This window comes from Ammospiza nelsoni, chromosome 14, assembly GCF_027579445.1.
Source record: "Ammospiza nelsoni isolate bAmmNel1 chromosome 14, bAmmNel1.pri, whole genome shotgun sequence".
Taxonomy (NCBI): Eukaryota; Metazoa; Chordata; class Aves; order Passeriformes; family Passerellidae; genus Ammospiza; species Ammospiza nelsoni.
In genome coordinates, this window is record NC_080646.1 from 5,332,822 (window position 1) to 5,352,194 (window position 19,373).

Here is a 19,373-nt window from a genome sequence, read left to right on the forward strand (position 1 = left end):
AATATGTTCAGGCAATGCACATTTGTCGGCTTCCATGAGAAAACTGTGAAGTGTTATGAATAATGTGGCTCGTTGGTGGCTGTTTGCTCTAACAATCCTGATTTGTACATTACATGAAGGCAGAGGAATCTTTTCATGCTCAGTTTGACCCTTCCTCACACTGCCCCTGATTTCTTTCTTTTCTGCCCCTTGACAGGAGTACAAAATGCACATCAAGGACAAAAATAACTTTTTAGACTAAGATAACATTTATATTATTAGAAGAGGTTAGGGTGTGCCTGAGAGGGCAGGAGGTAAATCTGCTGAACAGTCTAAAAGCTTTATTTATGGAAATATCCTTTTTAAAAAAAGGGGAAAAGAGGAATATTACTAATAATGTTAAAAATTCTCCAAGATCTCAAATCAGCCAAGCTGTACATGAGCCTACACATGCATACACACTTCAGAACAAAACATTTTTTTTTAGTATACAGACCTCCGACCCTGGACCAGTTTCCCAGCTAGAGCAAGTCAGCTTCAGTATATGAAATTTGATGGAATTAACATCAGTTTACCCCAGCTGAGGGCTGTGACAGTCTCATTATTCCATAAGGAAAATCAGAAGTACCTTATACAATAATGAACAGAGTTGCCTCCTACAGGAAGAAGCAAAGTATGTTTTCTGACAAGTTTAAGAGCTTCTGACACATCTGTCTCTCTAGTCCTTTACCCAATGACCCACTCGCCAGGGGAAAACACTGAAATCAACCTTTGCAAGGTCAGCTCAACTCCTCAGCGCTTCCTGAAGGAAACCACACTCTGAAGGAAACCAAGAATCCTCTCAGCTGCTGTCAAGAAATTAAAAAAATACCCAAACACAACACCCTGAACCTTCTCGCATGATTTAGGAACCAACGTAGCTGTTTCCCCCCCTCCCCACCAGATTTTAATCAGTTGAGCACTTAACCTCAATCTGCTAACCAGCTTTGTGAGAATTCTCACAGTTTGTGTGACTTGGCCCCTCGGAGGAGAGAATGCAGGCTGCTCACTCCTATTCCCTGACGATTTCTGAGAATATGACTGCTGCCCTGTCAAAGCACAAATTGTATGAAAATGTAGAATTGGCTGCTGTTCCCTGTTTGGAGGATAAGAGTGCACTTTGCAGGGGCAAAGGCCAGACTGAGAGAACAACACAAGAAATCAAAACAAAAGCTCCCCCTGAACATATTTATAAAAGCCAGTCTTAGTCTGCTCCTCAGAGTCTGCTCCCACATCCAGGAGTGGATCTGGCACCCAAAGGGGCAGAAGACCTGAAATCCTGAATATTGGGATGGTCCCTCACCTGCATTTTTCCTCTCAAAGGAGACTGAATTTAAGATCAGGAAAGCTGAACTTCTTCCATATCTAAGGGGATTCAATTGCTGACAGCTGAAAAAGCCAAATTAATACATAAAAAAGACATCATTTAAGAAAGGTTTTTTTTCATCACATTTCATAGCCACATAAAAATATTATAGTAAAATATAACTTTTCTCTCACAACAAAGAGCTTGGGCTGTCTCCTTTAAATACACACTTCAAACACACTGGAAGCTTTGCACATTTGATATATAATTTTATTTGAATAATAATATTATTTTTTATCACAGATATGCCACCATGGCTTATTTTTAACATAGTGATGTCACCCTAACACTGAGATCAGTTTGCAGAACATCCTACTGAGCAGTAGAGGTGAACTTGCTACATAATAAATAGAAAAATTCAAACCCTCTAAAGCATATTATAGGAATGCAAAACAGAGATACTGTTTGACACCTGCAAGACAGCAACAATTTACTTTTATGAAAAAGAAAAAACTTATGTACCTTGCTTAGGAGAAGAATTTCTTTATTCTAGTGAATGCTAAATTTCTGGTGGATATATGGACTCTGTATATGTGTCCTTTCTGCAGCCAGCCAACCCTTTAATGACAACAATGCCATAAATCTTCTCATATTTGAAAAAAATCCTCATGGTGATTGGAAATACGGAGCAAAATATTCAACTAGAATAACACATATTGCCCACATACAAGGTATCTCACACTTTTACATGTCAGTTTTATTAATAATATGAATTTATTATGACATTTTAGGCATACTATAAAAACATTAGCATATGTTGGGTTTGCCCCAAAGTAATTGCAGCTGGAAAGACAAATAATGAATAAATTAACTGTTAAATCTGGTTGACCCCTGGATTTTTCAGTTTTTCAGCAAGTCCAAAAAACACAAATGTTTTATGGAGATGAAAATGTCTTTTAAGGATATATTTCCAGCATGTCAAAAGAAAACAAAACCATTTCAAATCAAATAATAAGTTTCTGTAGATAGACAGTGAACCAGGTTCCAGTTGTGGCTTTAGCATATTTTAGTGGTTTGAGTTGAAAAAAAAATATAAAAGAGAAAAAGAAACAGGAATATGCCATCTGTGAAAGATTAATATTGGAATAATCTACTAAATATTTGAGATGGGTTTTTAGGTATGAATGACTGAGCCTAGCAGGGACAAATTCTTCACATGTCTTTTTTTGGTCCTCCTTTACAGAGTTCCAGCTAAAATTTCTCCAAACCCTGCTATCAGTGTAAAAAAGGGGGAGAGCCCCATAGCCAAGTGATGAGGCTGTTTTGAGACTCACAGTCCAATGTTATTTTTTTTGGTTGGGGGCTCTTCTTTTTTTTTTTCTAATAAACTATCCCCCAAAGCCTATCTACCTAAAGAGTATTATCTGCTTAATTTCCTGCAGGCTTCGATGCAGAAGCAGGTCAGTTGGTTTAATTATCAGCTATGGAGACGTGAAGGAACTTGAAATTCAATTGAAATATACAACGGCTTTTTTTCCCCTGGATTCCTTTGCATTAGCAAAAATACCTGTTCAAAGCACAGATTGACTCAGCTGTGACTTAGAGAAAGATAAGATTGTGTGGCAGGAAAGTCATAATGCTATTATTGTCCACTGGACAGAGCATATTTGCACGGTGATTAGTGATGGCTAATACAGTGAAATGCCATACATGGGGAAGCCAGCAGGAATTTACCTCCTGACTATCAATTCTCTTTTTGGGTTTAAAATGTAGTCCTACTCCCTCTATCTATATCACGCTGTCCATTAAGTGCCAGGCAGACCCAGAAATGCCTTATGAATTTTGGAGTCCTAAATCCATATGACACTATTCAGCCAATGGACTCTCCCTCGCCGTGACAGAAAGGCACGCAACACTTCCTCCAGTGATTGGATCCCTTGCTTGGAGTTTTTTGGCAGAGAAGGGAAAAGCTTTTTCTTTTAGAATAGGCTTTTTCTGTGTCCTAGATAAAGTGTGAGGAAGGCTAAATAAGCAATAGTAGGTTGCCATGCCTTCCAAGTTCACGTCTTTTCTTTTTTCTCCCCCTTTTTTTCTTCTGTATAATTCTGGGAGTTAGTATTGGCAAGTCTTTATTCAGAGATAGGCATGTAGAGGGAGCATTCAGAAGGAAGGAAATCCAATTAATTTTGTTAGAAATCCAATAGTCTCCCAGTGAACACAGACTTCCACCACAAATCTGCAAGTTTATAGAGCCGTTAAGGTACTTGGAGCATCCACTCGGCTGAAAGACAGAGGCTGGGCTCAGTGTGGATAGAGTGATATCTGTAATATCCCATAGAAATCCATTGAGAACACTTAGGAAAGCACAATATCCTTTAAATGTAACCTTGATAATGAAAGGAAAGGGCTCCTGTTCCTAAATAAAAAAACAACAAGCCCCGACAGGTCAGAATTGATACCAGCACTTGCTGCTGCCTGAAACTCCTGCCGTGCACTGAATGCTGCAAAAGTGTCTATTATTTTTAACTGTTGGGTTATTGTCCATCTTTAAGGATGGGGAAATTTTAGGAGTGCAATTAATAATAATAATAAAAGAAAAAAAAATGTTAGTGCTCTGGCAGACCTCTAGATAAAATACCTAAGGGGCAGGGGTGAGCAGACAAAGGAAGCCAAAAGTAAAAATCAGGTATGGGAGGCTCGTTTTGGGAGAGAGCAGCTCAGAAACCCCTGAACCAAGGGTTCTTTATATATAGCACCACATTGAGTGACAAAATGGTAGCTGTCATAATGTGCCAGTTAACATGTCCAATATGAGCCGATCGTTTAGCGTCCCCCGGGATTAGAAGACAGAAACATGACAAAGAACAAAGAACTCGGATCAATAATGCTTGGGGAAATAAGACAGAGAAGGTTATTTACTCTGCATTGATCCGTTGCTGCAGTCGCGTAAACTTGGCCTGTTTTTCTTTTGTTAACCTTTAAGCTTGAGTATACTCACAAGCAACTAGGGAGCCAACTAACAGGTGTAGATTAAGGATCGAAGGAGGTCATCGTACCTCTGTCACCACTAGGCACCCATGTAACAACATCCCTGAAGAAATTTAAACATCAATAGCTATAATAAGGGCAAATTTATCAAGCTTGGCCTACTTTTGCTGGGAGTCTGGCTGTGTCCAGTCAGTTTGCCCTTGCTAAAGCTCAATTGATTTGGACATTCTTTTACTAGAGTTGATTATCAATTGTGACACAACAAATTTGTTAGCTTCCAAAGCACTGGAGTTGTTGTTGCCATTGGAGCCTCTGAAGTGAAAACACCTGGCCACGCTCAAGTTTTACTCTTGCTGAGGAGAAATAAAAAACTGAGAAAGAAAAAAAAAAAAAGAAAGAAAAGAATAGACAAGGGGAAGAAGAGACAAGCAGAGAAGCCTTTTGGTGATCTCTCTGTACATGCTGGCTGCATTGGAGATACCTGTACTGTGCAGCTGGAACATCTGGATTGTCTTCTTTGGAAAATTAGGAGCATGAGGAAATATCAACTTGAAGGAAACTGTTTGCAGCAGGAAAAGTCCAGACAGCTGTTAGCTATTCATTTTGTATGTTTTATGATTTGTCACCTAAGTCATATGGAATCATTCCTGCTCCCTCTGTGGATGACAGACTCTTGAAACCCAGCGGTAATGAATCCCGTATGATGGGCAGCAGTATTCTTTAAGCATGACTATTCAAAAGAAATAATCATTCTTGCCGAACTCCATGGAACTTGTTAAATGTGAAAATCCATTCACTGATGCTCAGGGGCTGTAGTTAATTAGGCTAAGTGGATATTTTGTGTAGAAACATGATGGGATGGAATTTGTTTGTTTTAAATACTGACCTTTTATTTTTCAGTTTAATGGTAAATGTTTCATGTTGTGCCAATAGTGTTAGCAGTACATTAAAATTGTAATTCTGGAAATATTTATCTTATTTAGTTTACTTCAAAACCAAAAGGATGATCATAACACCATAAAATTGTAACAGATTTTCTGTTTTTCTGGATCAAAGTATATGCTGCTTGCTATGCTATATAACATTTTGATTTGTGTATCATAGAAAAAAGCAAACAAATTATATAAAAGGGAAAGACCTTATAATTAAAAATTGAAACCCACTTAAAAATATGAAAAAAAAAACCCTGTAATATTATATGGTAGCCTTTCTAGAACTGACATTTTAACCAGAATATTGAGATTGAAACAGTGGTCTACCTGTAGCATTTACTTTAGTATTCTGGCTTTTGATCAACATTTTATAATACCTCTGCAGCATGAGCACCCATATATTTCCAGTGCAAGGGCACAAAATCAGTTCACCATGAACACAGACATCTGAAAATGAGTTGCATTAGTTGTTTTGCTGATCAGCACCCATTGCTCCCTGATAGTTTAGGTGAATAAACTTATGGATATGGCTCTACTCCTTGTTTACTGTCCTGTAGCACTTTTGGTCACTGATGGCAGTCAGGCATTGACTGGCAAAGCTATGGCTCAGCTCAGATATTTACAATAGATTCTAGAAAGTTACCCCCTGCTTTACACTTCCCATTGCAGCTTGATTTCCTACAGCAGTCAGAGATGCACTTGCTTGGGATAACCTTTCTCCCATTAACGTGGCAATCAGAGAACTCTGAATTTAATTTAAGGCATGTTGCGTGTTTCTTTTTGTTTATCTATAATTATGTGGCACAAAGAATGAACCTACTGACAAAGGAAATCAGATCCTGCTTCCCTCCTAGAGATGGGAATCTGTTGTTTGCATCTCTTGGCATGCAAAGTTTCAGCTTGTGACCCTTGCCCCATCACCCGTAAAAGTGTCACCACACTTTCTAAGAGCATTTAAGGCATTTAAGAGCATGGGAGGGAGAAGGCAGCAGCTTTTAGGGCATCAGAAATGACAGTAATGTGCACTGGAACTGTCTGCACAAGCAGTGTGCGCTGAGGCAGTTGTATTAGATCAATCTGTGCCAGAAGAGAAGCCACTGACAGTTTATTTCTGTGTTGGAGAATGAGCTGCAAAGTGCACAGTCTTCCATAGGATAAATGGAGAGCAGCTCAGTTTGGTCCTCACCAAAACTTCCTACCAGGCAGTGGCTATTCAGAGCTCAATGTGAAATGAGTTAGGGCTCTCTCAGCCCTGCCAGGATGATAAAAAACGGCACCCTGGTTAGCAATAATCAGCATCCTTGGCCGAGGGTCTATGGATTGAGTGAGCATGGAGAATGAATTACCCTCTCTCCACAAGATGTGGTCCCTCCAGGTCAGGGCTCAGGTGAGAGGAAAAAAGTGTTATGGAGCTGCTTTGATTTACAGCTGAGGAACTGGTCTTAATGGCTCAGTGGGCCTTTGAAGGTGCTTCTCTGCACCGGGAGCCTGGGGAGCAGACCTGCCTTGCAGAGACCATCCCATGGAAGTACCATGGAAAAGGGGGCTTGGAGTCCACTTTTCACCATGTCCTTTGAGCCATGGGCCCTGTGAGGAGGGTGGGATCATGACACAGGGCCTTATCCCCCTCCCAGGCACGCTGCAGCCATGCACAGTCCTCCCTCTGCAGCTCTGAAGTTTCCAAACCCTCCTGTGATACTGCAGAGCACGGTGCAAGATGGGGTTGGAGAAGGAGATCCTGAGGCCAAAGTGGAGCTGAATCATTGCCCAGGACTAAACAGGGCAAAAATTGGGCTAATCTAAGGAAACTTCCTTGGTGCTTTGTACTCTGGGAGACTGCTCCAAAATAACGTGGAGTCAATGAGCAGAGCTGGAAAGGATGTGGGATCGGGTCTTCTTCTAAGCAACAAGGAAAAGCTCGTCATGAGAACAGCAAGAATTGACAGGGAAGGGAAGGGAAGGGAAGGGAAGGGAAGGGAAGGGAAGGGAAGGGAAGGGATAGCACACAATCGATGCTGAAAGGCATTTGCAATCCACCTTTGGAAGGCACTAAAACCCAAGTGTGAGCATAAGCAAATTAAGCCTTCTGAACTCGGCCGCGGAGCCAAAAACACGAGGCAGATGACGGTGCACTAAGACACCACGTTTCCTGGTTGCCTGCTTATGCTAGCATGCTTTCCTCACCCAGAGGCCTTGTCCAGCCTGACCTGTTCCCTTGTAGTGGCCAGTTGGCTGCTTGGCTCCTCTCCCAGCAGCCAGCGCTCTCCAGGCGTGACATCGATCATTGCTGCCGTGAGGAAGATGGCACTTACCTGATGGGGTAGGCGGAAGCTCCCTCTCTTACCATATGCTGGGAATTGTCAGTGGCTGCTTGAAGCCAAGGCTGGCTTTTTCTCCTGCCAGGAAACAGGCCTTTTCCAGAGCCTGCCAAAAAGGAGGGGGAAAAAAAAAAAAAGAATATTTTTTTCCAATTTTTTTCTTTTTTTTTTTTTTTTTTATATTACGTTTCACACTGAGCAGTTTTATAGCAGGCTGGGAATTAGGGATCACAGCTTCCTTTGGTGCTGGGGACAGACAGCAGACAGTGAAATAAGAGGCACTACAATGGGTAAGGGGGAAAAAAATAAGGAAATACGAAAGAAAGTGTTTATATTGATTCTCTCCAGAAATACAAGACCTGCCACAGCCAAGCAGACTACTGAGTCATTATGGCCAGCATCCTGACTCCAGGGATGCTTCAGAGGAAGAGGAGGGGAGGAGGCACGCTGCCAGCTGTTCCACATCCTCTGGAGAGAATCACTTTCCGGATCCCAGCCCAACCGTGTCCTGGCACACAGCACTTGACTGCTCCATAACCTTTCTCAGCTCCACAGACCCCATGCCACTTCCCTTCTCACTTTTGAGGTTGGAAAAACTGCCCATGAGTGTTTGCACCATGGTCCCAGCCACACCAAGGGTAGAACCATCCTCATGGTCCTTTTTGTCCCTGAAGTCTGCATTAGAGCCATCATGGACCACACAGGTGTTGATCTTTATGTATAGAGAAGACCCGAAATTTGTATTCACCCAGGGAAATTTGGGAATGTGCTCCCATTTAGGAGACTGGGATAAGCATGGCTGTGGCATCTCCCACCACAGTGTGGATTTCCTTTCCAGCAGAAACCACTAATGATGCTATAGTCTCCTGAATAATCCATCCCTCCAATGCTGAGAAAATCCCCAAGTTTACTGGAAAAAGAGATTTCTCCATTCAGTCCAGAAGCTTTGACATATCCTGCTGGCAGTGGGCAAACCTGAATCCAAGAAAGGAAGACCAACATCTCTGAAAAGAATTGAGAGACTGAAAAATAAAGGGACTGGGGAAAAGAAGGGAAGTAATCTCTTCCTGCATCTGTGGCACAAACATTGATGTTGTATCAGAAGAAATTGGTTCTTGAAACAGATTTCCTCCTCATCTTTCTAAATATCCCTCCTTTCCTACTTTTTAACCTTTTCTTTGTTGTTGTTGTTGGTTTTGTACAGAAAAATGAGAAAACAATTTGCCATCCAGACAGGGAAGAGATGTCCTTTGAATCACAAATCAGAAAAAAGTTTTTCTTTTGGTGAGGGGGTGGAATTGAAGTGGAAGAAAACCAGGCCAAGGGATTACTTCTCATTTCTTCTAAGGAATGAATCCTTAAAAAAAAAAAAAAAGGAAAAGAAAAAAAAGAAAAAGGAAGGGTCTATTTTGTATTACTCAGCAGTTCTTTTTTCTTATCATTCTTCCATGGAAAGTTGTTGGTTTTTTTCCCTAATAACGTGTTTATCACGCAGTCCTGCACATTCACCCATCCACACACACACAGAGCTCTTTATACAGGGAAAATCAGGCTGGCGCTGCAAAAGTGCAGAGAAGATCTTTCGCTAAAATGATCTCAAGGTCAGTTTTGGGGGTCTTTAGGTTTCTATATTCAATCCAACCACGTTTCATGTCTCTGCTTTGCTTGCTTAACTTACAAGAAACTTGGGCACAATTTTGCTTGTGTTGGCAGTTTTTAGGTGTGGATTCATGCAGGCTATTTACAAGATGCCAAGGGATGTCAAATCCTGAACATGTGTTTTTGTCCTACAGTCATTCTCTGACAGCAGAAATAGTCTGCAGCTTATCAGATCCATTTGCTGATATTTAACATCTTTTTTTCCCGACAAAGGTTTGGGGTGAGATGAATTTTAATGTTTCTCTGCACTGAAGCTGACAAAAAAAAAAAAAAATCTTTATGCATTTAAGTTAGAAAGTGGAGCTTGAAACTGTGAGAGAGAAAAAAAAAAAGCCAACTCCCTTATTTACAACATTTTTACTTTTCATACATAGATACAACTCTGCTCATTTTTTTAAAACACTCAAGGTTTTTGGTAAACATTTTACTCAATCAAGAGGTAGAGCCACATGGTCATGGATTGAAACATGCATTTTAATGTATATCCCCGATATAATTGAGAAAACACTAAAAAGCCTGATAATATTTTTTTTCAGGAATAATATTTATTTAAATTTGAGCAAGATATAAAACTACATTTTCTCAATTTTTAACATTTTTTATAATAATCACACAAAAACCCACATATTTTTAAAATGTAAAGATTTTTGTAAAATTATCAGATAGAAATAACACCCTCTGAGCCTATAATTTCCAGACAATTTGAGCAAATAGTGAACTCCCAAAATGAAGGGTTTTATAAAAATATATAGGTTCTCAGATACTATAAGTGATACTTTGAAAGAGGACGGAGACTTAGGTAAGCATTGCTATAGACGTAGAAAGAGAGGTAGCAATTTTGAAGAATACTTGAATATTATGAGAGCACACACAAGTGAGTTAAATTTTGCAGACAAAAATTTCTAACAAAAAGGGAGATATTTTTCATGAATCTGAATCTTAATAAATATCTGAGCTATATCTGCTATGCAGGGCACCGTTTAAATTCACAATGCCATATACATATGTTTTCATGTTGCATTAGATTTGTCATCCCTGGTTTCTGCAGACATCATTCTATTCAGAGCTATTTTTCTTTGCTGAGCATCTTCCTCAAGTTCCCTGTTTCAGCACAGCCTATATGTTAAAACATGCCCAGTGCTGTAACCTTGTGCCTAGAGGTACTACTCTGAAGGAAAAAGTGCCTAATTTTCTTTTCCTGGCAGCAAACAGAGACAGCTAACCTGGAAGTTTGAATGCTCAGTGTCTTCTCCAAAATTATCCAGACTGCTTTTGTCTGCAGAAGTCAGATTGTGCAAGCTGTTGGTGTGTGGCTTGTCCCGGTAAGTTAAGAAGAACAATCTAGTTGAGAGGTTTCCAGTTATTCTTACTTCTGATCAGGTTAGATATACAATTAGATTGGATCCCTGACAGGTTCTTGGCTCCTCCAGTTTCAGACCAAGCCTTTATTAGTCCAAGAGCATGCAGATGGAAGTGATTTATTTTCTGTTAGCCGTTACACGAATTTGATTGTCAACAAAATCTTTCTCAGCTTTCAGTGAGGTTTGGAGTCAGGCTTTGTATCTGAGGCGGGGTGTCCACCTCAGCCAGATGAGTTTGGTTTGGCAGAGTCAGCTCAGACGATCAAGAGTCGCAGAGCTTAGCATCAAGCAGCCCATGCAAAGCTCAGAGACTCCACATTCACAGGAAAGGGACGTATGGGCAGGGGTGACTCCTGGGATCCTTCCTGCCTGTGGTCTCCTCTTCTGCCACCGTGTTGCCAGCTCTCCTCCGTATATCCCCGTTCCACTGGGCCTTGTCCTTTACTTTGTTGGCAAATAAGGGAAACGACCCCTGTTCTGGCTGCCCATATGCTGCTAACATCACTGGTTTTGTCTCAGCAAACGGCGCGAGGATGGCACGGACAGATGCCAAAGGAGAGGGCCCCCATCGGCCCACCAGCCCTGCTGTGAAGCACCAAAGTGCCGGGGTGAGTGGCAGCCGGCATCTCCTTAGTTATTGGAGAGAGCAGCTGTGTCATGTTCGCTTAGTTTACATCATAACCCAAATCAACCATGAAGGATGAAGATGCATAGAAGGGAAAAAAAGAAAAAAAAAAAAAATCCCGAATCACAACAATGGAGCGAAGGGATGTGTTCAAACAAACTCCGGTGCAAACCGAATTTGGGTTTGCTCCTAAGCAAACAGAGTGATTGCAAGGAAAGGGATGGCTTGGCTGCCAAATGCTTACAAAGTGGCTGCATAACCTGGGAGACTGCGAGGAGCTTTGTCCTCTACACGCAGATGTTTGTACTCTTATTCCTTCCCCGTCCTTGTCCTCCTCCTGTGGCCCCGACAATTCATTAGTTCTCACCTCAGACTGCAAGCAGGCCCAGGGAGAACAGGCGAGTTCGTTACAGTTTGGCACACAGAGTGTGTTAATTGTGATACAGATAAAGGCTGTTATTGCAGATTTGAAAAAAGGACTGCCACACCTGTCTCTAAAGCTGGGGTGACTTCAGCTCAGGCTTTGGTCCCAAGAGCTTTGCCTTGTCATGAAGAAGTCCTTTTTTGACAAAGCATGGTAAAATGTGAAACTGATTTATTTTTTGTATGTAGAGAGTTAATTTTTTAATTTTTTTTAATCCAGGTGAGATCCAATGGAGACAAAACAAAAAAACAAAAAACAAACACACACCAAAAAAAACCTCACAGGGAAAAGGGCAATAAAACCATGCCTAGGAGAATCCTTTTACCTGAGGTCAGAAAGGCTGAGGTGCTCTTACACCTTTCCTCTGTGCTTGTATACGTAGATTAGATGCAGATATTTAGGTAGTACAGGGTATGGTTTACATTTCTGTTTCATATAAATTATATTTTGAGGATTAGAACTTTTTTTAGTATGACACCCAAGAGGTTTTAGAGCAAAATTCTGGTAAGAGTAGTTGGAAGATTTAATCTAAATGAGCTTTAAAGTGGGCCTTAAAGACATTAATAATGAAATATCTGAAGCAACCTTGGAAAATGGTGAGGACACTGTGAGTAGGCTGCAACACCAAGTCCTATTTTTTCTACTAGAAAGAGAGGGAAAATTCCTTGGGAACTGCTAGAAAGAAGTCCAGTTGTTTAAAACTGCAGCACCTCCCACATCATCAGAACTTCTGGAAACTCCAGCAGTGGATGGGAAATAGGGGTTGAGGATCTGCTGGGGTTTTCCTGATAGGAACCTGAGATTTAAGGGGTGTTTTAGAGGAGCTCCATATCCTCCATGATACATAATGAACGCTGAGGAGGAAAAAGCAGCAGCAGAAAGAGGCAGCTTGGAGAAGGTGATGTCCCTCTGGCTTCAGGAGGTGTTAAGCAAAGCTGAAGCAGTCCTTCCTCACTTTGAAAAGAATAATTAAGTGAATGCTCAAGTCAGGTGGGCATTCCCTCCCAGCTGCCACTGCTGACAATCAAATGGAGCTCAAGCAGCAGCTAAAGGTCTGTGTTGGCTGTTCCCCCTGACCAATCTGCCAGAGACTGTGCCAGGAGCCTCCAGAGAAATGCATGAGGTTAGTCTGCTTGATTTTTAATACTTTTTGGGTGGATGTCACCTAGAGAGCATCTATTCTGTGTAGTATGGTATGGAGTAGGGAGGTTCTTAGTGGATATCAGCCTGAATCCTGGATCTCCTCTGTGTTCACCATGGATGAATGCCTATGGTCTGTCCTATATTTAGTGCCTTGGAGTTTGGGTGAGTTGGAGGAGTCCTCATGTGCTCAGGAGAGTTTATTTCTTACCAAGGTTCCTCTGAGGGCTGCCTGATAAAAACCTTTTGCTCCTCTGAGTGCCTAGAGGAGGAAGCATGAGGTGTGTCAGCTCCCTGGGGCTGGAGTAGCAGGAAACAGCAGTGTGTAGGCACAAGTTCAGCTTGTTTCAAGTCCTTAAAAAAAATTTAAAAAAATAAATTATGGTTTTCTGTTCCAAGTGATTCCTGTTGGAGGAGATGGGGAATTTTTCTGGTTTTTTGGTGGGAGCCCTCATCTCACAGCAGGTACAGTTGGTCAGTGGGCTCCTGGAGGGCAATGTGCAATTGGAAGTTGGGTTACATGTCTTGCAAAGTTTTCAGATATGGAGACAGAGAATGTTTAAGGCAGATATCTCTCACTTTCCAAGCACAATGCATACTTTCCCTTCTTTCTTCAAGTGCTGTTCCTTTTGGAAATCTCTGTGGAGAACAATGCAATAATCAGCTCTTAACATCTAATTATGCCCTTCCCTTTACAAAAGAAGCTCATATTCTTAAATAACACTTCCTGGCAGCAGAGCTCTGTGGCTCACTTTGAAAGAGAGGGGAAAACAATGCAACCCAACCCAAATATCTTCAGATCATTAATGCACAGGGAATTGGGTGCACAATCCTTTCTTAGCCTCATCAGTAGATGAAAATAATACTTACCCTTGAGCGCCTGGTGATGTTCTTGTACGGAATGCCGACAATAATCTAATCAGTTAACAATTCTTATTCTGATGATCATTTTCCTGTGAATTGTTTCAGGGGTAGGAAAAAAAAAAAAAAAAAGAGAAAATATAAATAAATGAGGCATTCTTGCTGGAAAGATGATGACTTACCAAGACCCTACTCTTTACTGCCTGGTTCCTTGTAACAATTCAGATTCTTCTCCCTGCTGGGTGAAATGTCAACCTGCAGAGCAGTAAGCTAAAAAAGGCCGTTTACACTGAAATCTTGCCCCTGTTTTGCCCAGAGGCGTTTCAGAGCATAAGTAAAACACTTGAGGTCTGCAACTACTGGCCTACATGGCAACTTTTCTTTGTCTGTGTTTCAGGAATAGGGTTGGGTTTTGTTTTTTAATACAGAGAATGTTTGGGAATGGGGGGGGGGGGGGGGTTGAGGGGTTGTTTATTGTTTTTTTCTTCTTCTTGTGGAGTAAATTTCAGCCCCGAAATGTATGATATGTGCTGCATTTGGTGCACTCTCCCCGAGGCAAACCAGGGGATCTGTAAGTGGTACTATTTTTCCTATCAGCCCTGGAGAGTAGTGTGGCAGCCCTGCGTGTTATTAATGGATAAAATCTGAGCAGCAGCCAACCCCAAGGTGAACCCTATGCATTTAAAACATTTCATCAGACAGCTAAGTATTTTTTTTTTCCTTCACTACAGCGGATATCTCTACTGCCACCACTCAATAGATCCCGATAGAAGAGAGCAATAGCTGGACTCACTAATGTGAAAATTGATAGTATGAGCTCTCCAATGAAATATAAACAGCTCTGTGTTTCTTAAGTGTCAATATCACGGGGCTGGGCTGAGGAGGTGGCGTGGTGGATTAACCCTAGAATTATCCAGGAAGGGGGGGAGAAGCTGGTAAATAGGAAATATTTGTCCAATCAGCCAGGGCTCATTTCTGAAGTGGATAAGATGGGCTGCTGTTGACTTCCAGCTGCTGACAGCTAGAAACCCAGCCCCACCTCGCTGCCCCTGCGAGCCGGAGTGTTTCCGGAGGCAGGAGGAAGGTCAGTCTGGACTCGTTTGCCCTTTCCTTTCCCCCCCTCCCGTTTTGCCTTTAAAAATGGGATAAAAGAGGGCACCAGGAGCAGTGTGAGAATCAGGGCTGCAACCTTGCAGACGCCTTTGCAGATGCACAGGCAGACAGGCTGCACTGGGAGCAGCTCCTGGCAAGCTGCAATGCTGCTGTCAAAACAGAGCTCATTAGAAGAGCAGCTTATTCTGGAGGGAAAACCTGCAGCCTGCAGAACAAATATCCTTGCTTGAGGAGAGCTGAGACCTTGCACTCTCATTCCCTCTTCCAGAAGCATTTAACACAACCAGAAGGGCCCCTGCTAGGGAAGGCAGGTGTCTTTGCATTTGGTGGTTTCCAGGGGTCAGATTGCCTCAACTCTCTCACTGTGGCTGTTTTCATGTGTGGATAGTGCAGAAATGTTGCTTAGCACCTTCTGCTCTGGCTAAAAAAATCTAAAACCAGCCAGAACCACTCCTTTACTGCCATCAGAGTCACCTCCTGGTCTCCATACTGAGCTGGACAGTGCTAGGTGTGGGTTACAAATAGCCCAGAGCAATGTTGTTCTTTTGACAAAGAAATGGTTTCCATGGAAACTTTTAAATATACCCAAGATTATGTAAGTTTATATCCAATATACCTCCAGAACATTTATATTGCTAGGTTGCAGAAACACATTTTTAAAAAAGAAATTACTTAAAGTTCTTTGGCATTTGTTCTTTTTGAGAAAAACAAGCAATTCTACATACTGCTTCTCAGTCTTTAAATGAGAAAATTATTGAGCTAAACATGGACAAATGGGTACACAATAAACCCATCTTTGACTTGCAAGGGTTGCGGGAGGAGTAAAAATAATAAAAAATACAAAAGGCATCCTATAAATCATTACAAAGTCACTAAAAACCTCTTTGCAATGATATATTATATAAAGTGCTTTTCATGCCTCTGTGGTGGGAGACTTGGACTTCTTATCTTGAGTTTCTCTTCTTCAGCTTGTTTACTGATTTTCAATCTCTTTTTGAGGCTTAAGTACTCTTCCATTTATGAGTCAACCCTGGAACCAAAGCACAGGGTGGAGGATCATACCTAAGTTGAGTGTCCTTAATCCTGAGTGAGCAGACTGAAGATTTAGTAAACAAGCCAAAAAAGACTTGAGGGGACTGAGCAGCCCCTTGGGAGAAAAGGAAGATGTTAGTGGGAAGGAATCACTCAGCTGCACAGGAAGAAATGGGATGAGGGTTCTCCGTTGCAGCACTCTAATATCAGCAGGTTTTTGTAAGTTAAGCGCCCACAGATATTGATTTATGGCTTTGTCTATGCAAAGGAGGTGTCCACAAAGTCCCAAGTCACTAGGAAACTTCCCATTAGTGGCACTGGGAAAACTTCCACTGTTGAAACCTTTTCCCTCCCTACACAAGACAACCTGTGAGAGCTTTAAATTTAATTCTGAATGTGGTAACTCATAGCTTGGCTTCTGTTGGAACCCAAGATCCAACTCAATTGGAAAAGGAAGAGCAGATAACAGTATCCCTGCTGGACTTTTTCCTGCTATTTGATGAAGAATTCGAAATGTCAAATGAAAATAAAAATTTAAAAAATCATCTGCAATTTGAATATTTTAGACTGGACTTAAGAAAACTGTGTCATGCCTTAAAGATAAATTCAACATTCAGATTTATATAAAATATATACTGAATTATATAAAAATCAAAAGCATGTCCTTCCACCCCAAAGCATAAGATTAGTTTAACTATAATGAGGTTGCATAATTTAAAAAACAGTAGTTAAGTAGTTAGCAGAGGACGATTACTGATGGGTTCCTCATTTAATGTTTAGATTTCAAATTTCCATTTTTCTATGTACAGACCAGAGACCTTTAATGCAGTCTGAATTTCATAGAATACCATGATATCAGAAGGAGAGAAAAATACAGGACGCACAATAATAATGAAAAAATGGGACTGATAAACTTTAAATTTGTGTCTGTAGGTCTGGTTAAAGGAGCTCTGCAAAGTCCAAGGATTGCCTGTCTGCTCTGGGTCTGCTTTGGACTTGTTATGCGGGGGAACTTCAGACTTTGAGAGGTGCCCTCCTGTTGGAAGGAGATGGAAATCTCATTAGTTAGAAGAAATGTTAAATGGTACATATGAAAACATTTTAAGTCTGGTTTTTATATTTTTTCAACAAATTATTTTTTGTAGAAAAAAAAATCCCATTGTCTGACCAGCTTCAGCGTGAGCTTTGTTTTCTGTTTATTATTCATGAACACTTCCAAGAATTATACTGATGTGTTTATTATCAGTGAATCAAAGCTTGATTGATAAAATAAACTAATGTGGTCAAGAGTTGAGCTATTTGAAAAATTTTTCTGCGTGGCTGAATCAAAGTTGAAAAGAAAGATAACCAATGCCAGCTTTCACCTCTTGGCTGGATAGAAAAAGGCATTAGAAATCTAATTCCTCTCCATTCATAGATATTGAGAAAATCATCCTGGGCATCCAAAAGGAGCAAAGCCAACATTAGTCTATGAGGAATGGTGAACACTTGAAATCAGAGCTCTGGTGTCCTGATGAGATGGATTTTTACCTCACTTTACTTGGTTTTCCTTTCTTCTCTTAGACCATTTTCATGGGCTGAAGTTTTGTAGTTATGTGGATACCCACCTCTGAAACTGGCATTAGCTAGATAGAAAAAAAAAATCCCAAATCATTTTAAAAGATAGTTTCACATGAAGGAAGGAAAAAACCAAAGGAAACTAAGGCAGAAAAGCCTAGAGAAAATGGTGAAGGTAGAAGGGGTTATGTACATATTTCATTGAACTTCATTACAGTCATTTCCACCTGTGGCTGGATCATGGAGCAAGGGTAGAAATATGAACAGTGACTCATCAATAAAAAATGAAATGGTATTTGCTGAACTTTTAGCTGTGTGTGTTCTGCCTGGGTCCTTGGGAGGACACCTGAAGCTTAGTGACCATGCACTGTCAGACGTGTGTGTTTCTGTCAGGTAATTCAGGGAAAGGCTGAAATTACAACTGCAGACTGCCTTCTGGAGTTGTAAATGCGCAAGAAACGATTCCTCTTCATTTTCCCATTGATCTTTGCCTACAAGTGCACAAATGACTCCCTTTTGGCACAGGTTAACACCCCCGGGAAGGAAAGGGGAAGCTGGAAAAGTATCTCTACCACTGACTAGAAAAGGTTTTGGAAATCATAACAGGTCCACAGAAGGATCAGCCAAAAGCCAGTGTTTTTCCTTTGGGCAGTAGTGGCAATGCAAACCTAACAGGAATGGGTGCCCCAGCCCCCAGAAATTCACTAGTGTGTGATCTGTTAAATGTTTCAAGAAAAGACTACATCTTGCCTGGCTTCACCAAGTCCCTATTCAAGGTCCATAGATCTTAAATATGTTTTAATTTAGTCCCTTATTTGTCTCTCTGGAAACTACACTTATGCTGGGCAGTAGATTTTAATTGCCCTCTATAAAGAAAGGCAAACTTAACCTGGATTTCAGAAGCACTTGGATAGAAGAAGGTCCAGTTTTACCCTCCCTGAGTCGGTATCATCCAAGGCCTGAGAGGAGGGGTGGTGGGCACACTGTGGAAACTTTTCCAAACATCTCCCTTCCAACGAGTCTGTAAAAACGCTGAGCTGAAAGACTTGAAGCAGCTCACTTGAGACTCATTTTCAGTGTGGGTAAAGTTCTGAAACCCAGACTGCAGAATCTCAGGAAGCAGCTGGGTTCCTAATTAAAACAAATCGTTAATAGATTTAGCAGGCCAAATGTATGCTTTTCAATTAAAACCACTGTGGGGCTTGGTGTGTGCTCGGGCTGGAGATGGGTGTGAGCTAGAGGAGTTAGGGGCGTGATGTGTGAGGGCTTGGGTCAAACCTCTTGTCCACAACACATGTAAATGAATTCAGAACATCTCTCTAACCAGAGTACAACAACTCCAGAGCAAGAGAGTCACGACAAACGTGGTGTCAAGGACACTTTATGCATTTGTTTCCTAACCACAGGCTGTTCGTCCTTCTGCATGAAGACAGTCAGGCATTTTCCTCACAAATTTTTTTTTTCTTATTTGGGAGCTACAAATGTTTTAGTCAGCATGGTGAGTCCGAGCTATTGTTTGGCTGGTGGTCACCCAGCATGAATTAGTCCTTCAATTAGCCCTGCTTTTTTCTGTGTATTGTTGATTTTCACACTTCAGACCAGAGCATCCATTTGCTTCCCTAGAATGGCTCTTTTGTAGGCATTTCAGTAAAACTGGGGTAAAAGCAATTTTGTTGTTGTTGTTATTTAAATTATTTTTATAGTATGACAATAATTCTCATTACACCAAATTTGATGAAATTATTTTTATTTCCATCTTTTTTCGACTGAGACAAAGATTGCATCTGTATGTTTTTGTTGCAAGAAAGAAAGAAAAAAGCCATGTGTTGCCTCAAAGCATTAAGCTGCCGAAAAGTTCTTTTGTTGCTACCAAAATGAGGCTAGCAGCTCATATATCTGCTTTTGAACAAGAAAAAGCTAAAAACTGCTCTCATTTTGCAAAAGCTAATTTCTCTTTTTAAGTTAAATGGAGGACTACATCTATAGATAATTCCTGCTCCCCCCCCCCAAAAAAAAAAAAATCAAATGTTTTCAAAATG